The sequence below is a fragment of the Symphalangus syndactylus genome, chromosome 14 (genome assembly GCF_028878055.3).
Source record: "Symphalangus syndactylus isolate Jambi chromosome 14, NHGRI_mSymSyn1-v2.1_pri, whole genome shotgun sequence".
NCBI classification, from domain to species: domain Eukaryota; kingdom Metazoa; phylum Chordata; class Mammalia; order Primates; family Hylobatidae; genus Symphalangus; species Symphalangus syndactylus.
Genome location: NC_072436.2, coordinates 115203884 through 115223605, shown reverse-complemented (window position 1 = coordinate 115223605; position 19722 = coordinate 115203884). Strand labels below are relative to the sequence as shown.

At 47.1% G+C, this 19722-nt stretch overlaps 1 protein-coding gene across 1 annotated transcript in view; it reads right to left on the bottom strand.

Moving 5' to 3' along the window:
- Positions 1-19722, bottom strand: part of TRAP1 (TNF receptor associated protein 1) — a 63956-nt gene that overhangs the window by 43994 nt on the left and 240 nt on the right. The window lies entirely within an intron of this gene.

The window sequence follows — 19722 nt, the reverse complement described above, 5'->3', positions numbered from 1 at the left end:
CTGAGGCAGGAGAATCCCTTGAACCCAGGAGGCAGAGGTTGCGGTGAGCCGACATTGTGCCACTACACTCCAGCAGCCTGGGCGACAAGAATGAAACTCCGTCTCAAAAAAAAAAAAAAAAAAGATTTATTCATGTATTTACTATTTCTTTATTAGAAAAGGGCTTGCTCTGTCACCCAGGCTGGAGTGCAGTGGTACAGTCATGGCTCACTGCAGTCTTGAAACTCCTGGGCTCAAGGGACCTTCCTGGTTTACTCTCCTGAACAGCTGGGACTGCAGGTAAGCACCATCACAGAGGACTAAATTTTTTTTTTTTTTTTTTTCCTAGAGACAGGGTGTTTCCATGTTGACCAGGCTGGTCTTAAATTAAGCTCCTGGTCTCAAGCGATCTTCCCACCTTAGCCTCCCAAAGCTGCTGGGATTACAGGTCTGAGCCACCACGCCCAGCCTGTGCTGCTCATTTGAAACTGCTGCTATATGCCAGCATATGACATTCCCCACTGTTAATTTTTTGGTTAATGTATAATTAATCTCACCAAATTAGGGCAAGGACAAGCTTGTATTTCTCAGTAACACTCTTTGAAGACAGGAACATCCATATTTCTTGGTATGCCAAAGTATCTATCAGAAAAGCTACTCTTTACAAACTTTTTATTTTTTGAGATGGAGTTTCCCTCTTGTTGCCCAGGCTAGAGTGCAATGGCGCGATCTCGGCTCCCCCTATCCTCCTCCTCCTGGGTTCAAGCGATTCTCCTGCCTCAGCCTCCCCAGTAGCTGGGATTACAAGCATGTGCCCCCACGCCTGCCTGATTTTGTATTTTTTGTAGAGACGGGGTTTTTCCATGTTGGTCAGGCTGGTCTCTAACTCCCGACCTCAGGTGATCCGCCCACATCGGCCTCCCAAAGTGCTGGGATTACAGGTGTGAGCCACCGCACCCAGACTTTTTTGTTTGTTTGTTTGAGACGCACTCTCACTTTGTTGCCCAGGCTGGAGTGCACTGGCACAATCTCAGCTCACTGGAAACTCCGCCTCCCAGTTCAAGCCATTCTCAGGCCTCAGCCTCCCGAGTAGCTGGGACTACAGATGCACATCACCATGCCAGGCTAATTTTTATATTTTTAGTAGAAGTGGGGTTTCTCCATGTTGCCCAGGCTGGTCTCAAACTCTGGGGCTCAAGGGATCCTCCTGCCTCAGCCTCCCAAAGTGGGGGGATTACAGGAGTGAGCTACCGCACCTGGCCAAGGGTGCATATTTCAAACACCAGAGTAACCACTAAAATAATGATTCAAAGAAGAATAGCTTTAAAAAGCATTAGATAAACCACAATTGAAATCTCAAATATATTTCATCGATAAGGAAAGGAAAAACAGGGAAAAAATTCGAAAGGACAAATAAAAGGCAAATAATAAAATGGTAGCAATAAATCCAGCCACATCAATATTTACTCTTATATTAATGGACTGAACTCTAATTATAAGGCAAGGATTGTCAGAATTGATAAAGACCTAATTATATGGTATCTACAAGACACTTTAAACATAAAGAAAAAGATACACTTAAGACAAATGAATGGAAAAATACATACCATCCAAAAAGTGTGTTTAAGAAGGCTGGAGTGGCTCTATTAATATCAAGTAAAATACATTTCAAAATAAAAAATATTATTAGGAAAAAAGAAGGATATTTCAGAATACTACAATGAACAATTCATCAGGAAGATGTAATCACAAGTGTGTATTTGCCTAATAACAGAGCTTCAAAATATATGAAGTTAAAATGGAAAGAATTAAAAACAAAACAATTCCACAATCACAGCTGGAGATCTTAACACTCCTCTCTCAACAACTGACAGAATCAAACCAAAAAATAAAACAGAAGCCGTGCACAGCAGCGCACGGTTGTAATACCAGCACTTTGGGAGGCTGAAACAGGAGAATCGCTTGAACCCGAGAGGCAGAGGTTGCACTGAGCTGAGATCACGCCACTGCACTCCAGTCTGGGTGACAGAGTAAGACACTGTCCCAAAAAAAAGAAAAAATAGAAAGCCAGTCAAGAAAAACCTGGGGCAAAAGATATGAACAGCATTTCACAGTGTCTACAGAAAGCGAAGGAGCAGCAAACTATATATGAACACAGCAAGCTCTCCACGAGCTATGTAGTGAGTAACAGAACACAGAAAAGGGTGCATCCCTGAGGGAATATGTACATATCTGCGCTTACTACAGTCATACAATTAAGTAGTGGCAGGACCCACAGGCAACTAATTTTGATTATGAAGGCAGCAGGTACTCTGAACACCAGCAAGGCTTCTCAAGGTTTACCTGTTCACATGGTTTTGGCTTTTTAATCAAACCATATTTATTTATTCAAAACAGATATTAAATTATAAAAAAATATGAGCCTGCCCGGCACGGTGGCTCACACCTGTTATCCCAGCACTTTGGTAGGCCAAGTCAGGTGGATCACAAAGTCAGGAGTTCGAGACCAGCCTGGCCAACACGGTGAAACCCTGTCTCTACTAAAAATACAAAAATTAGCTGGGTGTGGTGGCATGCACCTGTAATCCCAGCCAGGGTGACACAGTGAGATTCCAACTCAGGGGGGAAAAAATGAGGCTGTCACAAAAGTGCTAATGTTTTCCCTGCTATCAATGTTGAGGTCACTTGAAAGCTGGTATGGACACGTCGGATGAGGAATTCACTCTAGGGGCCTCTGAGGACCCAAGGCCCAATGACTAAGCTAAGTGGACCCAACAAATACAGAGGGAGGGGGCCTGAGGCACAAACGCAGACAAGGTCCCATGCTCGAGGCAAACAAGGACGAGGTACAAGGTGAGAGCCAGAAGGGGCCACTGTGCTGCTTCACAAACCTGGGAAGAAATTTTTTGAGAAAAGACTTTCATTTTTCAAGAGGGAGATTATTTTAAAGAATAAGGCCTAGGGCAGTGGCTCACGCCTGTAATCCCAGCACTCTAGGAGGCTGAAGCAGGCAGATTGCTTGAGCCCAGGATTTTGAAACAAGCATGGGCAAACTGGTGAAACCCCATCCCTCCCAAAAACACAAAAACTTAGGTGGACATGGTGGCACGCACCTGTAGTTCCAGCTACTTGAGATACCTGAGGCAGAAGGATCACTTGAGCCCAGAGGGTAAAGGCTGCAGTGAGCCGAGATCACACCACTGCACTCTAGCCTGGGTGACAAAGTGAGACCCTGTCTTTAAAAGAAATTTAAAAAGCTGGGTGCGGTGGCTCACACCTGTAATCCCGGCACTTTGGGAGGCTGAAGTGGGCGGATCACCTGAGGTTGGGAGTTTGGGACCTGCCTGACCAACATGGAGAAACTCCATCTCTTCTAAAAATATAAAATTAGCCAGGTGTTGTGGTGCATGCCTGTAATCCCAGCTACTTGGGATGCTGAGGCAGGAGAATCGCTTGAACCCAGGAGGCGGAGGTTGTGGTACGCCAAGATGCTGCCATTGCACTCCAGCCTGGGGAACAAGAGTGAAACTCCGTCTCAAAAAAAAAGCATTCAGTAAGATGGTAGAACACAAAAATCAACACCCGTCCTATATACAGAAAACTAGTTAGAAAATATGACATAAGAGACCCCAGGAACAAAAACTAAACAATTAAGAATGCATTTACCAAGAAAGCAAAATCTTTCCTTTTTTTTCTTTTTTGGCAACGTCTTTAAGAAAACTTTGAAACACTACTAGGGCCAAAGACTGTCATTAAATAACCCACTTAAGACTGTTATATACGCTACACACTCACAAGCAGAGGGCTAACAAGTAAACTACAGACATAACGTAACACTTGGAAAGCATGGGATTACAGAGAAATGGGACAATGCCGTGTAATGTGTGCTGATGCTGAATTACCTCTAACACAAAGAAAAAACACTAGAGGTAGAACAGTGGTTTGCACACACTACCATGGTATTCAGATGCATATACATAAAGTTTATGTGATGCACACACGCATAGCTATTCTCATATGCCAGGCAGATCTCTGCAAGGACACCCAAAAACTGGCTAATGGACTTGCCACCAGGAGGAGTGTTGTCTGAGGCATGTCAGCGGGAGATGAGTTTTTCATCAGATATACCTCTGTATTGTTTGCATACTGGAATGTATATATCAATAGTCTATCTACAAAATACCCTACTTATAAAACTACTTACAAGGCCGGGCGCGGTGGCTCACGCTTGTAATCCCAGCACTTTGGGAGGCCGAAGCGGGCGGATCACGAGGTCAGGAGATCGAGACCACGGTGAAACCCCGTCTCTACTAAAAATACAAAAAATTAGCCGGGCGTGGTGGCGGGCGCCTGTAGTCCCAGCTACTCGGAGAGGCTGAGGCAGGAGAATGGCATGAACCCGGGAGGCGGAGCTTGCAGTGAGCCGAGATTGCGCCACTGCACTCCAGCCTGGGTGACAGAGCGAGACTCCGTCTCAAAAAAAAAAAAAAAAAAAAAACTACTTACAAAGGTTAGGCTGGGCGCGGTGGCTCACGCCTGTAATCCCAGCACTTTGGGAGGCCGAGGCGGGCAGATCACGAGGTCAGGAGATCGAGACCATCCTGGCTAACACGGTGAAACACAGTCTCTATTGAAAATACAAAAAATTAGCCGGGTGTAGTGGCGGGTGCCTGTGGTCCCAGCTACTCAGGAGGCTGAGGCAGGAGAATGGAGTGAACCCAGGAGGCGGACTGTGCAGTGAGCCGAGATAGCACCACTGCACTCCAGCCTGGGCCACATAGCAAGACTCTGTCTCAAAAAAAAAAAAAAAAAAAATTTACAAAAGTTACATTACAGGCTGGGTGACGTGGCTCACGCCTGTAATTCTAGCACTTTGAGAAGCCAAGGCAGGCAGATCAGCTGAGGTCAGGGGTTTGAGACCAGCCTGGCCAAAATGGTGAAAACCATCTCTACTAAAAATACAAACATTAGCTGAGCATGGGGGTGCACACCTGTAATCTTAGCTACTCACGAGACCAACGCACTAGAATCGCTTGAACCTGGGAGGCAGAGGTTCAGTGAGCTGAAACCGCATCTCTGCACTCCAGCCTCGGCAAGAGCGAGACTCTGTCTCAAAACAAAACACTGCATTATAAAAAAACACTTAAAACCTCCCGAGAAACATAAACACATTTACAAAATCTCAAACATATTTTTAAACTATTCTCATTCTAAAATTCATGTGGAAGGCCGGGCGCGGTGGCTCACGCTTGTAATCCCAGCACTTTGGGAGGCCGAGGCGGGTGGATCCCGAGGTCAGGAGATCGAGACCGCGGTGAAACCCCGTCTCTACTAAAAATACAAAAAATTAGCCGGGCGTGGTGGCGGGCGCCTGTAGTCCCAGCTACTCGGAGAGGCTGAGGCAGGAGAATGGCGTGAACCCGGGAGGCGGAGCTTGCAGTGAGCCGAGATCGCGCCACTGCACTCCAGCCTGGGTGACAGAGCGAGACTCCGTCTCAAAAAAAAAAAAAATAAAAAAAAAAAAAATAAAATTCATGTGGAAAAGTTAGTGTACATAAATAGCCAAGGAAATTTTGAAAAAAGTGAGGAAATTCATCAAATATTAAAGAACATTAATATAAAGCTACAATGTTAAAATAAATTTCCAGACCAAGCATGGCTGCTCACACCTGTAATCCCAGCACTTCGGGAGGGAGATCCAGGCAGGAGGAGGCTCCCTCGAGCTCAGGAGTTCGAGGCCGGCCTAGGTAACGTAGGGAGACCCCTCAACTCTCGAAAAGCAAAAACAAAAACAAAAACGGTTAATTTCCAGCAGGGCACAGGAGCTCATGTTTGTAACCCCAGTGCTTTGGAGGCCAAGTTGGGAGGAACACTTGAGGCCAAGAGTTCTAGACCAGCCTGGGCAACACAGCAAGACCAACCTCTATTTTTTTTTTTTTTTTTAATTTCTGCCGTCACTTATTAAGTCAAAATGAATTCCAGATGGACCATAGAAGTAAAAATAAAAGCTCAAAGTACTGAAAGAAAACATGAAAGATTTAATAACTTTAATGATATAATACATCTGCCATATAATTCACCCATTTAAAGTGCACAATTCAGTGGTTTTAGTATATTCACAAAGTTGTACATCCACGACCACTAACTACAGAACTTTTTTTTTTTTTGAGACAGAATCTCGCTCTCTCGCCCAGGCTGGAGTGCAGTGGCGCCATCCGGGCTCACTGTAAGCTCTGCGTCCTGGGTTCATGCCATTCTCCTGCCTCAGCCTCCCAAGTAGCTGGGACTACAGGCACCCGCCACCACGCCCGGATAATTTTTTGTATTTTTTTTTTTTTTTAGTAGAAACGGGGTTTCACCATGTTAGCCAGGATGGTCTCGATCTCCTGACCTCGTGATCCGCCCGCCTCAGCCTCCCAAAGTGCTGGGATTACAGGCGTGAGCCACCGTGCCCGGCCAACTACAGAACATTTCTATCACCCCAAAAGAAGCCCTATAGCCACTCATGCTCACTCTTTTCCCTCTCCCACCAGCTCTTGGCAACTACTCATCTATGTCTGTCTCTATGGATTTGCCTTTTCTGGGCACTTCATAGAAACGAAATCATACAATATATGGTCTTTTGTCTGGCTTCTTTGACTTAGCATAAAGTCTTTGGAGTTCATCCACATCTAGCATGTATCAGCACCTCATTCCTTTTTATAGCTGAAAAGCACTCCACTGTACAGATTATTTTTTTCCATTCGTCAAATGATGGGCAACTGGGTTGCTTCCAAATTTTTTGTGAGACAGAGTTTCACTCTTGTTGCCGGGCTGGAGTACAGTGACGTGATCTCGGCTCACTGCAACCTCTGCCTGCTGGGTTCAAGCGATTCTCCTGCCTCAGCCTCCCGAGTAGCTGAGATTACAGGCATCTGTCACCACACCCAGCTAATTTTATATATATATATATATATATTTTTTTTTTTTTTTTTTTTTTTTTTTTTGAGACAGAGTCTCGCTCTGTCGCCCAGGCTGGAGTGCAGTGGTGCGATCTCGGCTCACTGCAAGCTCCGCCTCCCAGGTTCACACCATTCTCCTGCCTCAGCCTCCGGAGTAGCTGGGACTACAGGCGCCCGCCACCGCGCCTGGCTAATTTTTTTTTTGTATTTTTAGTAGAGACGGGGTTTCACCGTGGTCTTGATCTCCTGACCTCGTGATCCACCCGCCTCGGCCTCCCAAAGTGCTGGGATTACAGGCGTGAGCCACCACGCCCGGCCTTTTTTTTTTTTTTTTTTGAGACAGAGTCTCGCTCTGCAGTGGTGTAATCTCTGCTCACTGCAACCTCCACTTCCCATGGTCAAGTGATTCTCCTGCTGAGGCACCCGTCACCACGCCCAGCTAATTTTTGTATTTTTAGTAGAGACGGGTTTTGCCGTGTTGACCAGGTTAGTCTCAAACTCCTGACCTCAAGTAATCCACCCACCTTAGCCTCTCGAAGTGCTGGGATTGTAGACATGAGCCACTGCACCTGCCCCAGCTCCCAACTTTTTATTGTAACTTTTGTTTTGGGGTGGGGGGGGGGTCTCACTATGTTGCCTGGAGTGCAGTGGCTGTTTACAGGCACTGTCATGGTGCATGGTAGCCTCCCACTGGCAGGCTTAAGTGATCCTCCCACCTCAGCCTCCCAAGCAGCTGGGATTAGAAGGGCACACCACCACTCCTGGCCTATTTCCACTTTTTTTTTTTTTAAAGACAGGTTCTTGCTCTTTGACCAGGTTGAAGTGCAGTGGCACAATCATAGCTCAATGTAGCCTCAAACTCCTGGGCTCCAGCAATTCTCCCACCTCAGCCTCCCCAGTGGCTGGGACCACAGGCATGTGCCACCACACCCAGCAATTTTTAAAAATTTTTTTCAAGATGGAGTCTCACTACGTTGTCCAGGCTGGCATTCAACTCCTGGCCTCAAGCAATCCTCCTGCCTTGGCCTCCTGAAGTGCTGGGATTACAGGCATGACCCACTGCACCCAGCCTCATTTCCACCTTCTGATGGACCTTCAGATTGTTTTCATTTTCGGGTTATTATGAATAATCCTGCTATGAATATTCATGTGTAAGCTGTTCTATGGACATGTTTTCATGTCTACAAGGTATGTGCCTCAGGGTAGAACTGTGGGGTCATAAGGTAATTCGGTTTAACTGTTTGAGGAGCTGCCAGAATATTTTCCTGCAGAGGTTGCACCGTTTTACATTCTCACCAGCAGTGTGGGAGGGTTCTGATTTTTCCACATCCTAGTTATCCATTTAGTATCACCTGTTTTTTTTGTTGTTGTTTCTTTAATTTTTAATTATAGCCACCCTAGTGGGTAGGAAGTACTAACTCATTGTAGTTTTGCTTTGCAGTTCCTAAATGGCTAATGATGCCAGGCATCTTGAGTTTTTAAAAAAATTACGCAGCCAAAAAACACATGAAGAAATGCTCATCATCACTGGCCATCAGAGAAATGCAAATCAAAACCACAGTGAGATACCATCTCACACCAGTTAGAATGGCCATCATTAAAAAATCAGGAAACAACAGGTGCTGGAGAGGATGTGGAGAAATAGGAACACTTTTACACTGTTGGTGGGACTGTAAACTAGTTCAACCATTGTGGAAGTCAGTGTGGCGATTCCTCAGGGATCTAGAACTAGAAATACCATTTGACCCAGCCATCCCATTACTGGGTATATACCCAAAGGACTATAAATCATGCTGCTATAAAGACACATGCACACGTATGTTTATTGCGGCACTATTCACAATAGCAAAGAGTTGGAACCAACCCAAATGTCCAACAACGATAGACTGGATTAAGAAAATGTGGCACATATTCACCATGGAATACTATGCAGCCATAAAAAATGATGAGTTCGTGTCCTTTGTAGGGACGTGGATGAAACTGGAAAACATCATTCTCAGTAAATTATCGCAAGGACAAAAAACCAAACACCGCATGTTCTCACTCATAGGTGGGAATTGAACAATGAGAACTCACGGACACAGGAAGGGGAACATCACACTCTGGGGACTGTTGTGGGGTGGGGGGAGGGGGGAGGGACAGCATTAGGAGATATACCTAATGCTAAATGACGAGTTAATGGGTGCAGGAAATCAACATGGCACATGGATACATATGTAACAAACCTGCACATTGTGCACATGTACCATAAAACCTAAAGTATAATAAAAAATAAAAATAAAAAAATAAAAAAAACAAAAAAAATAAAAAAATAAAAAAAATAAAAAATGATTTAAGAGGAAATCTTTCTTTCTTTTTTTTTTTTTTTTTGAGGCGGAGTTTCACTCCATTGCCCAGACTGGAGTGCAGTGGCGCGATCTTGGCTCACTGCAAGCTCCTGGGTTCACACCATTCTCCTGCCTCAGCCTCTCAAGTAGCTGGGACTACAGGCGCCCGCCACCACATCCGGCTAATTTTCTGTATTTTTAGTAGAGACGGGGTTTCACCATGTTAGCCAGGAGGGTCTCGAACTCCTGACCTCGTGATCCACTGGCCTCAGCCTCCCAAACTGCTGGGATTACAAGCGTGAGCCACCGCGCCCGGCCTTAAGAGGAAATCTTTCTAAACAAAATATATAACCGAAAAGGTCAATATAAGGACCACATAAAAATTTAAGTCAAAAGACAAACACCCGGGTGAGGTGGCTCACGCCTGTAATCCCAGCACTTTCGGAGGCTGAGGTGGGTGGATCATTTGAGGTCAGGAGTTCGAGACCAGCCTGGCCAACACGGTGAAACCCCGTCTCTACCAAAAATACAAAAATTAGCCGAGCGTGGCAGCAGGCATCTGTAATCCCAGCTGCTCGAGAGGCTGAGGCAGGAGACTTGCTTGCACTCGGGAAGCAAACGCTGCAGTGAGCCAAGATCGCGCCACTGCACCCCAGCCTGGGCAACAGACAGAGTGAGACTCTAACTCAAAAAAAAAAAAAAAAAAAAAAAAAGACAAACATATTAAGAAAAAAACCGGGGGCCAGGCACAATGGCTCTTGCGTGTAATCCCAGTACTTTGGCAGGCAGAAGTAGGAGGATCACTTGAGGCCAGGAGTTCAAGACAAACTGGGGCAATATAGTGGGACCTCATCTCTAAAAAAATTTTTTTTAATTAGCCAGGCATGGTGGTGCATGCTTCTTGGGAGGATGAGGTCACAGCTACTTAGGAGAATGAGGCAGGAGTATCACTTGAGTCCAGGAGGTCAGGCCTGCAGTGAGCCAGGATCGCCCAACTGTACTCCAGCCCGGGTGACAAAGCAAGACCCTGTCTCTAAAATAAAATTTAGCGCCGTGGCTCACGCCTGTAATCCCAGCACTTTGGGAGGAGGGGGCGGGCGGATCCCGAGGTCAAGAGTTTGAGACTAGCCTGGCCAACATGGCAAAACCCTGTCTCTACCAAAAAAAAAAAACAAAACAAAAAATTAGCCAGACGGCCAGGAGCAGTGGTTCACGCCTGTAATGCCAACACTTTGGGAGGCTGAGGCAGACGGATCATGAAGTAAGGAGTTCAAGACCAGCCTGACCAATATAGTGAAACTCCATCTCTACCAAAAATACAAAAATTAGCCGGGCGTGGTGACGGGCACCTGTAGTCCCAGCTACTCGGGAGGCTGAGGCAGGAGAATTACTTCAACCCGGGAGACGGAGGTTGCAGTGAGCCAAGATTGCACCACTGCACTCCAGCCTGGGTGACGGAGCGAGACTCCATCTCGAAATAAATAAATAAATAAATAAATAAATAAATATAAATTAGCCGAGCATGGTGGTGCGTGCCTGTAATCCCAGCTACTTGTGAGGCTGAGGCAAGAGGAATGCTTGACCTCGGGAGGCGGAGGTTACTGTGAGGGGAGATGGCGCCGCTGCACTCCAGTCTGAGCAACAGAGTCAGACTCTGTCTCAATTTTTTTTTTTTTTTTTTGAGATGGAGTTTTGCTCTGTTGCCCAGGCTGGAATGCAGTGGTGCGATCTTGGCTCACTGCAAGCTCCGCTTCCCGGGTTCACGGCATTCTCCTGCCTCAGCCTCCCGAGTAGCTGGGACTACAGGCGCCCGCCACCATGCCCAGCTATTTTTTTGTATTTTTAGTAGAGATGCGGTTTCACCGTGTTAGCCAGGATGGTCTCGATCTCCTGACCTCATGATCCACCCACCTCAGCCTCCCACAGTTCTGGGATTACAGGTGTGAGCCACCACGCCCGGACTGACTCTGTCTCAATTTTTAAAAATTATTTAATAGGCCTAGCACAGAGGTTACGGTAAGCTGAGATCGTGCCACTGCACTCCAGCCTGGGCAACAAGTCCAAAACTCTATCTCAAAAAAAAAAAAAAAAAAAAGAAAAAGAAAAAGAAAAAAAAAAGCCGAGCACGGTGGCTCACACTTGTAATCCCAGCACTTTAGGAGGTCGAGGCGGGCGGATCACGAAGTCAAGAGATCGAGACCACGGTGAAACCCTGTCTCTACTAAAAATACAAAAAATTAGCCGGGCGTGGTGGCGGGCGCCTGTAGTCCCAGCTACTCGTGAACCCGGGAGGCGGAGCTTGCAGTGAGCCGAGATTGCGCCACTGCACTCCAGCCTGGGCGACAGAGCGAGACTCCGTCTCAAAAAAAGAAAAAAAAAAAAGAAAAAGGCCATTGGTCCAAGAGAAAAATGGCAATTCACAAAAACGAGAAACATCAATGGCTTTATATCCTAGTAAAAGATGTTTTACCACACTCATAACTAAGGAAATGCACTTTAAAACAAGACAGCATTTTCACCACCAGATTGACAGAGATGTTTTAAACACTGTCATTCTAGCATTGGTGAAGGTGTGAGAAACTGCAGGCAATGCCGTCTGTGATCTTGGGGAAAGTCAGCAGCAACCTAAATGTCCACCATGAGAGGGTTACATAAATTACAAAACATCCACGCTGTGGAATACTAGAGTTCCGTGGCAACAAGAAACAAACCCAAGAATATAATTGGAAAATGCAAAGTATGGAAGATTACACACAGTCCCTTCCCAGTTTACCTTTGTTTCCCTTTTTATTTTTTTCTTTTTTGTGTGAGACGGAGTTTTCGCTCGTTGCCAGGCTGGAGTGCAGTGGCACCATCTCGGCACACCACAACCTCTGCCTCCCAGATTCAAGCGATTCTCCTGCCTCAGCCTCCCAAGTAGCTAGGATTACAGGCATGCGCCACCACACCCGGCTAGTTTTGTATTTTTAGTAGAGACAGGGTTTCTCCATGTTGGTCAGGCTGGTCTCAAACTCCCAACCTCAGGTGATCCGCCCGCCTCAGCCTCCCAAAGTGCTGGGATTACAGGCATGAGCCACAACGCCCGGCAAGAAGATTCTTAAGTACATGAACATTCTGAACAGAAAGACGTGTATTCCCTCACAAATGTCTTGAGTTCTTAGCTCGGGCATTCTCAACACTCACTGTTTCTTGAGGTTTCCTGTGTTCCAGAACCTGGTCTAATCGTTCTCTCCTACGATATACTGATACTTCATTCATCAAGAAACATAACTCCTTGAACATAAAGAAAAAGAACAGAAAGGGAAAGGGCACCTAGGAACAGTCAAAATATGGGCCTGAAACCCTCACGCTAAGCTTGGTCATGGAAGACTACTGGCCCATATGAAACTCATCTCTCTTTTTAACAATTTGATGTTAACAAGTTTCCCAGCCACATCTGAAAACTGGGAAAGGAGAGAACGGGGCTCCAGACAGGCCTGCAAGTTAAGGCCACAGTAAGAGAGGCCAATGCAGTTTTGATGTGGGGACACTTTACAGACGAAGGATTCTTCACATTTCAATGGCGCTATGGGAGCCCATGTATGACAACAGAAGACCAAAAATTAACACCCATAATAATGACCCTGAAAACATCAAAGCAAGGTTCAGTTCTGGGCCATCTAATGGCGAAGTGTTTCAGAAAGACTTCTCATCATAATGCTGAAAATGAAATGTTTTAAAGTCAGCTTCATGGAAAATTTGCTCAAACATTCCATTGCCTGACAAATGCTGAAATACTGGCAAGTGTGAACCAACATGTCAATGTGCCGTCTTAATTTCTCCTTCAAGGCACAGACCACTAACCCGACACACACAGTTACATGAGAAGGACCCATGTCCTTCTGTCTTGTTCTCAGCAGCACTGCTGAATAGCCTCCTGCTCTTAATATGGCATTTAATTTAGCTATTTCAAAATTAATTTCTTATATATATATATATATATTTTTTTTTTTTTTGAGACACTGTCGTTCTGTCACCCAGACTGTAGTGCAGTGGCGTGATCACAGCTCACTGCAGCCTCGACTTCTCAGACTTAAGCGAGCTTCCCACTTCAGATCTTGGGTAGCTGGGACCATAGGCACAGTCAGCTAATTGAAAAAAAAAAAAAAAAAAAGTTTTTTGGGTAGAGATGGGGGTCTCTCTAGGTTGCCCAGGCTGGTCTCAAACTCCTAAACTCACAGGATCCTCCCACTGAAGCCCCTAAAGTGCTGGGATTACAGGCATGAGCTACCAGGCCTGGCCAAGTTTTTACCTTCTAGCCACATTTCTTAACTATATGGCTATTAAGTAACTGAGCCATTCTCTTAAAAACGACGATTCAGCTACATGTTCTTTCAATTTACCTGATCTACAGGAATTCACCTGGTTAAAAAGCCAATGGCCGGGTTGGGAACAGCAGCTCACACCTGTAATCCCAGCACTTTGGGAGGCCGAGGCCGGCAGATCGCAAGGTCAGAAGTTCAAGACCAGCCTGGCCAACATGGTGAAACCCTATCTCAACTAAAAATACAAAAATTAGCCAGGCACGGTAGTGCATGCCTGTAGCCCCAGCTACTTGGGAGGCTGAGGCAGGAAAATTGCGTGAACCCGGGAGACGGAGATTGCAGTGAGCCGAGTTCGTGCCACTGCACGCCAGCCTGGGAAACTGAGCAAGACTCCATCTAAAAAAAAAAAAAAAAAAACAGGTGGCAGTAATACTCCTGCAAGTAGATACTGTTTCTCCAAGCTACAGCTTTTATGGTAATTCCTAGCGGTTTTAGCAGAAATAACCAGCCACAACACAAATAAACTCCCTGAAATCTATTTTGTTAAATGCTGTGGAACTACAGGGAAGCCCCTTTGTGGACTAAGAGCGGCTTCCTAGTAGAAGGCAGGTCTTCAGTAGGACTAAGCAGGATGGTGGTAAGAAAAGTTCTAGCTGGCTACACCTGAGGCAGCAAAAACCAAATCCATGAACATTCTCTGGCTTTGAACCTAAAAGCACTTTTTACTTCGTTTGAGTGTGAATGGATACATTTTCAATCGCTATCAAGATTCTTTGTCAGGCCCGATGTGGTGGCTAACATCTGTAATCCCAGCACTTTGGGAGACCAAAGCAGGTAGATCAAAAGGTCAAAAGATTGAGAACATCCTGCCCAACATGGTGAAACCCCGTCTCTACTAAAAATACAAAAATTAGCTGGCCGTGGTGGCATGCACCTGTAGTCCCAGCTACTCGGGAGGCTGAGGCAGAAGAACTGCCTGAATTCAGGAGGCGGAGGTTGCAGTGAGCTGAGGTCATGCCACTGCACTCCAGCCTGGTGACAGTAAGAATCTGTCTCAAAAAAAAAAAAAAAAAAAAAAAAAAAAAAAGATACGTCACTATTTTGAGACAAGCAAGTATCACAGGCCTCAGTAACAGCCTCTTTCATGGAACTCACCTTTGTCACGTGGTATTTCCTGACATGGGGGGCAGGAGTAAATGTTTCTTTTCCTACATTTTTCTTATCAACTTGACACCCCCACCCCCACCCCACAAGCTGCATTCCCTCTCTTCCTGCCAAGGGGTAGTAAAATACGTGGAGATTTCTCTTTTGTCTTAGCTTAGGCCAACTACTCACCCCGTAACCAATAAACGCTTTGCTAATCTCTTACCTTCGGAACGACGTGTCTGTTTGTTTCCAAGACGGAGTCTTGCACTGTCGCCCAGGAGGGAGTGCAGTAGCACACTGCACTGTCGCCCAGGAGGGAGTGCAGTAGCTCACTGCAACCTCCAACCTCCACCTCCCAGGTTCAAGCAATTCTTGTGCCTCAGCCACGCAAGTATCTGGGATTACAGGCGCCTGCCACCACCCTGGCTAATTTCTTTATATTTTTTAGTAGACACGGGGTTTCGCCATGTTGCCCAGGTTGGTATCAAATTCCTGAACTCAAAGTGATCCACCCACCTCGGCTTCCCAAAGTGCCGGGATTACAGAAGAGAGCCACCGCACCTGGCCTGATGTGTTCTTTTTCAGGCACTCAGATAACTCAGTCCCCTTGGTCCTAACTAAGCTGAGGGTCCTCCTGGTGGCCTTGGGCAGCTGGGCCACACCTTCCTCTGCCGTCTAAGTGCCAGCACCACAGCTTAATCAGACGACAAAGATGTCATGGACTCTACACCTCTAGTGTCATCTCAGCAACACAAAGAGCTGTTTCACAGACAGAGTGGCAACTGACCAGCAAGTACTACTCCCCTCCACTCTGAAAAGAACAGCAGGAGAGCACCGGAAATTCACCTGAATTCTCCTGAAGGGTGCAGCACACAAGACACGGAAATCAAAGAGCACAGTCTCCAAACAAAGGGAGAGGAGAGGGAGGAGGCAAAACCAGTCAACAACCCGAAGTACTGAAGGGGAGGGCGCAGCAGGCAGGCACCACCTACAGGAGCGGGGTCCAGGTGAGGCTCTTTTTCTAAGATGAAACAAACTAGCTAGTGCTTGAGCCCCGAGCAAAGAGAGGAAACCAGCTCTCCAGACCTTCCTGGTGCTGGCAGCGGACCTACTCTTACAACTCTGATTTCCAAGACAGGAAATTCCAGCAAAGGCTCCAGCTTACAGAGAACAAAACTGCCCAAGACCTTAACGCCTGCACCAACCAGTCCTATCGTGGTTGCCTCAGTCATGTTCTGGCAATTTCATGAAAACAAGAGCATCTGGTATGACCAGGAGACTGGACTCAGCGCCCTTGGTGATCGTGGCAGTCACCTGGTCACGCAAAATGACCAACCCGTCACCCTACCTGCCTGACCACACAATCATGCTCGCTTTGGGAGACTGCGTCTGCTCTTTCCAGGTCTTCCCTCTCCTTTAGGAGGCAGCCTCATCCTTCTACTGGCACATCTGACACCTCTGACGGAGCTCTGACGAAACGGTCTCATGGTGGGCCACGTGGCTGGGATCCCCAAACACCAGGCCCAGGGCTGGCTCTGTGACTGTCCTAGGATTGCAGGATGAGGCTCCTACGCACAAGCTTATATCTGACAGAAAAGCCACAACTGCTAGCCTCATTCACCATCACTCCTGCACACTCCCGCAAGTCTTTCATCAAACCAATTATTCAGAGATATCTCCTTACCCTTGCACCTGCAGCTTTCCAGACCTGGAATGCTCCTCCCTCCCCTCCAGTGAAAACAGCCTTGGACACTTGGCCCAAATCGCTCCTCATCTGTGAAACTTACCCTGGGGCAAGCAGCTCGTTTCTGTAATGTGCTGCCCAGGCCACCAAGATAGCCCTGGTACACTGCTCAGCAGCCACCTATGACTCCAGACAGCAGGGTCACATTTTCTTTGAAGACTCGGGGGCATTTGAAATGTATTTGTTGAATAAACTGTTATGTGCAAAAATGACAAATATAAAGTCCACAAGCAGATATCCTAGCCCACCCCTCACAGAAATATTCTGAGGGTACGTCCGGTGCAGTGGCTGACGGCTGTAATCCCAGCATTTTGGAAGGCCAAGGCAAGTGGATCATGAGGTCAGGAGTTCGAGACCACCCTGGCCAGCATAGTGAAACCCCATCTCTATTAAAAATACAAAACCTAGCTGGGCATGGTGGCACGCGCCTGTAGTCCCAGCTACGTGGGAGGTTAAGGCAGGAGAATCACTTGAACCCGGGAGGCGGAGGTTGTGGTGAGACGACGTTGCACCACTGCACTCCAGCCCGGGCAACAGAGCAAGACTCCAGCTCAAAAAAAAAATCAAATAAGATATTCTGAGGGCAAGTGACGGGGCTGGCAGTGTCAGGGTTCAGTGAGATCTGAAAGGGTAAGAGGGCTGAGCTCATGGGTGACTGAGGCAGCGTAGCATGGGCTAGAGGATTCCATAGACATAAGACATACACATGTGAAGCCCGGCACATGCTAGAACCTGGAAACACTTTCCCAAGAAGAGAAAAAAATTTCAGGAAGTCTGGATTTTCTATATAGGTGGATCTGCCTAAACCATTCTTTCTCCCCTGTTGCACAAGACATGTATTTTCTTAGCTAAATTCACTCATCGTTCAATCAATCCAAACGATTTACCTTCCCATTCATTCACACAGGTGACAATGACAACGGCACCTGCAACACAGAAGGCTGCCAAGAACACGTTCCATTACTTAGACTCAGGCATTAGAAGATGGAGGAGAGGACAGAGATGATTTTTAAGAAAAAGAGATAAAGGGCCGGGCGCAGTGGCTCACGCCTGTAATCCCAGCACTTTGGGAGGCCGAAGCGGGCGGATCACGAGGTCAGGAGATCGAGATCATCCTGGCTAACACGGTGAAACCCCGTCTCTACTAAAAATACAAAAAATTAGCCGGGTGTGGTGGCGGGCGCCTGTAGTCCCAGCTACTCGGAGAGGCTGAGGCAGGAGAATGGCGTGAACCCGGGAGGCGGAGCTTGCAGTGAGCCGAGATCGCGCCACTGCACTCCAGCCTGGGCGACAGAGCGAGACTCCATCTCAAAAGAAAAGAAAAGAAAAAGACATAAAGAAACAGAATTAAAATGTCCCTGGGCTGAAAACTGACATATTTTCCAAATGGAAGCGACAGTGCATGATACAAAGCATGAATCACCAACACCTGTGGACGTGAGACCACAAACGACAAAGAGAAAAAATCTCAACCTCCAAGGGGGAAAAAACCCGAGTCAGCTACAAAAGAAACAAGAACCAAATTAATAGGACAGTTGGCCAGGCACGGCGACACACACCTGCAATCCCAGCATTTTCTGGGGCGAGGCGGGCAGATCACTTGAGGTAAGGCACTGGAGACCAGCCTGGCCAACATAGTGAAACCACACCTCATAAAGACAAGAAAAATAAATAAATAATTGATCAGACACTGGTGCTAGAAGAGAGCAACAGCATCACTTTCTGAGGGAAAATTATTATTATTTTTGTTGTTGAGATGGAGTCTCACTCTGTCACCCAGGCTGGACTGCAGTGGTGCAATCTCAGCTCACTGCAACCTCTGCCTCCTGGGTTCAAGCGATTCTCCTGCCTCAGCCTCCCAAGAAGCTGGGATTACAGGCGGGCGCCACCATACCCAGCTAATTGTTGTATTTTTAGTAGATACGGGGTTTCACCATGTTGGCCAGACTGGTCTTGAACTCCTGATCTGTCCACCTCAGCCTCCCAAAGTGCTGGGATTACAGGCATGAGCCACCGCGCCCGGCCACAAGGTATCTTTTATAGACCACTGGTTTTGAAAAGACATAATATTCAGCGTTGAAGAAAATACCTTTGGAATAGGCAGTCTTGATGCCTGCTAAAAGTGATATAAATTGATAAGGCCTTTTTGGACAATTTGGCAGTATCTGCTAACATTTCAAAAATGCATAGGCTCTAAAATATCCATTCTAAAACTCTAATTAAGTAAGGCTAAAGAAATACCGCACGTGAACAAATATTTAAGTACTCACCCATTCTATGCAGCATTGTAATAAAAAGTAAAACCTGAAATAACCTTTATTGCGTCCACTATTAGGACAATGTTTAAACAAATGACACGTCCATCATACACAATACTGTGTGGTCACTGCAAAGCACAGGGACCTGTGTACACTGACATGAAAACATGTGGAAACAATGCTGGGAGTGTTAAAATTCTCGGGAGTACAACGTAGCACAATGCATACATGCTTTAGGCTTTTTAGAGTAAAAATAGTTATACGAAGACATTTATATTTACACGTGTAACAGTGTGTACAGCCCCGAAGGAACGTCAAAACTTTCACTGTTGTTACCTCCGAGTGGGGCCTGGGAAAGCAGAGGTTAGGGTCATTCTTTTTTACAAACATTTATTGGCGCATCCATCAATTCCAGGCCCTGAGGACACAGCTGCGTCAACGACATCGAGTCCACCTGCTCTGGGAACCCGGGTGACTGCTGTTGGTTTTGTTCACTGTGGCGTCCCCAGAACCTGCACCGCACCGGGCACTGAGCGGGCGCTCACATGTGTGTCCAATGAACGAATTAACAAACGAACCGTCAGTGCGCTACTGGGGGGCGGGGAGGGGTAAAGCACGATCCAAGGAACTCGCACGATCACCCCGAGTGAGTCCGTTCCCCGCCACATGCACCCGCAAAGACTCCGCGCTCCGCAGCGGCTCCACCTGCACGTGCGCTACCTGACTGGACTGAAGCTGCAGGAGGGACGACCCCGCAGCCACTCCGCCCGACCCCGCGACCTCCCAAGCCCCAGCCTCCTTCAGGGCTCCGATGGGCGGGTGGCCAGGAGAGTCCAGCCGAGGAAAAGGCAGCCAGGCCGGAGCTGGCGGGCAGTGGAGCGAAAGTAAACGCGTCTGCCGCGCTTGGCCTCGCCGGACCTCCCACGCCTGTGAAGCAGGTGCCGGCGCTCGCTTCCCGGAGCACAGGGACGCCCCTGCAGTCTCCGTGGCCCGGCCCGCCCGCTGCCCGTCCAGCCAGGACGC